We start from the raw sequence: 2,373 nt of genomic DNA, 5'->3' as shown, positions 1-2,373 counted from the left end.
AGCCTCCTGCCAACCCCATGTTTTGCAGGTGTTTCTTTGGTTTCATTCATTGGGCCCTATGGCCCTGTCCTTCACACACTTTACTCAGCCTGCCAGGCCCCTGGTCCTGGCAAGGCTCTTCCCTTTTCCTGGACCTTTGCCCCTAGTTTGGCTTCTGCCCTTCCTGAACCTTAGTCCCTTTTGCCTCCTCAGCCTACACTTATTCTGGCTTCAGCCCCTCCCAGCCCAGTTCATAAGTAGCAGCTTGAAGAGCACACAAATGACATCCCTAAACCAAACTGGGAGACCCTAGCTACCACAACCCCAGCTATAGCAAAGAGAAACCTCTCATGCCATATTTTAACTCTATGGCTGGGACCCCTACCACGCCCACCACTTGAGTCTTAAATCAGATTTATATCATAAAAATTCATATATTTTCATGGACTATTCTGGATTGTGCCTTAACAGCCCTAAGTCTGGGGAGACCACTCAGTGATGCACCTCTTAGAGGATGCACAGTCACTGTGTTGCCATGATCCATCCCACCATAGGCAGTGAAGGGCCAGGGTTAATGGGGCTTATCCCCCCTCCCAACTAATTTTGCAGAGGCTGGTGACAGCAGTAGCACCTGGTACCAAGCAACTCCACTGCTCCGGCATCACTGCCATGCCCCGCCACCATAGCGCCATGCCCAGCGCCCCCGCTATGTACTCCTCTGCTGCCACCTACAGCACCAGTGCATGCCAACCCTGCAAATCAGTCCCCTCAAATAATATTTTCTCCTGCCACTTCTGCATCCCACTGGTCACTGTCAAGTGTTCTGGGGCTTACTCCTTATGAAGAAATGTGCTATAATAATTCATGAATCCTTTATGTAATCTGTTTATTGGGATAATCTATGCTGCCTAGACTTGGAACAAACAGTTCAAAAGGTTTGTAAAAGGTTAAAAACTCATATTCTGTCCAGAGATAGGATCAGTTGTGAGGAAGCTGCCTATGGGGATAGATGAGAACACCTGCAGATATCCACCTAGGAGCCTGAAGTTGGGCCTTTTTAAGTTTCCAAGAAGGTGGTGAGGTATATGTGGCAGAAGGCCACCTCTGTTTCTCCCCAAAAACTCTGCTCTGTGACAATTTGGTTAAGATGGGCCCTGCAGAGGGTACACACCTTACCCTATCTCTTTAGATAACCTGAGCTGGATACATTCCTGAGGGAGGGGGAAACCTGCTCCCTCTGCCTAGGTGACTGGCATCACATACCTGGGTGAGGGGCTTGGGCTCCCTGGGGAGCTAGGAACTGCCAGTCTGCCCAGCAACTAGTGATGCATTTCAAATTGGTCAGCTGACAGCCAACAGGTGCTGGCCTCCATTGGACCAGATAAATGAGGTCATAAGGGCTATCTATATAAGTTAAGGACTGCCCAGGAGATGGGGGCAACAGCCATGAGGAAGACTCAGAGAGAGAGAAGAACTGGACCATCTGAAACTTGCTCTCTGTCTCAAAACTCATGATCAAGGAACTGCCTGCCTCCAGAGGGAATCTCCACCTGCCTCTGGATGATACTTGTGAGTAAGCTACTTGAGATCTAGATACATAGCTTGCAGTAACTCAGATGCATGATCAAAGGCTACCCAACCATGCCAGTTTGCTCTATGGGATTTCTCCGATATTGCTCTACCCCGTACCCTATTTCAACCCTACTCCTTGTAACCAATAAAGTTCTCCTTTGTACCTAGCATGGGAGACTTAATGGGAGTGGGTCTAGATTATGCCTTGGGGTCCCTTTGGTTCGGCTGACTAAGGGAGACCACTACTTGTGCTTCCGACTGAGGGAAGCATCCCCAGTTCTTGAAGTTAGTCAAGTACCCTCGAGGGCTACCTCGAGGTGCACAGAGCCAGAATCAAGCCCATCCCTGGGTGGTGGCAGTGTTACTCCCAGGCGAGCGGGTGAGCTCCAGGAAGGGGGTTGGCCAGACGTGAAGTGCCCCCAGGGAGGCACTCGTAGCCTGGAAGGTGGTTGGGTGCAGTGAGGTGGGTGGCTCAATGCAGGAGCACCCCGTACTGGCCCGCCACAGTATATATGGATCCTTTTACTGTTTTAGAACCATTTTCTTTCATAACTTGTTCCTATTACTAAAATTAAACAACATTTAGGTTTGAGAAAGACTTTGGGTCATCTATATTAACCACTAGTCACAAGCTCCTGGGGGAGGACCCTCAGGTACCCAAGCCCCTTGAGTTCTGTGATTATTGTAGTCTAAGATCTGAGACTTGGTTCAAGAATGGAAGAATTGAATTACTGTATTGTGTGAGAAGTGAAGCCTGAAACCTCTCATTTGGGAAGAGTACACTCAAGAGAAATGACAGAAGGAGTGAGAGGCAGGGCCTCA

This window comes from Alligator mississippiensis, chromosome 1 (genome assembly GCF_030867095.1).
Source record: "Alligator mississippiensis isolate rAllMis1 chromosome 1, rAllMis1, whole genome shotgun sequence".
NCBI lineage: Eukaryota > Metazoa > Chordata > Crocodylia > Alligatoridae > Alligator > Alligator mississippiensis.
The sequence above is the reverse complement of the archived record's forward strand: the minus strand, read 5'-3'. Positions refer to the sequence as shown.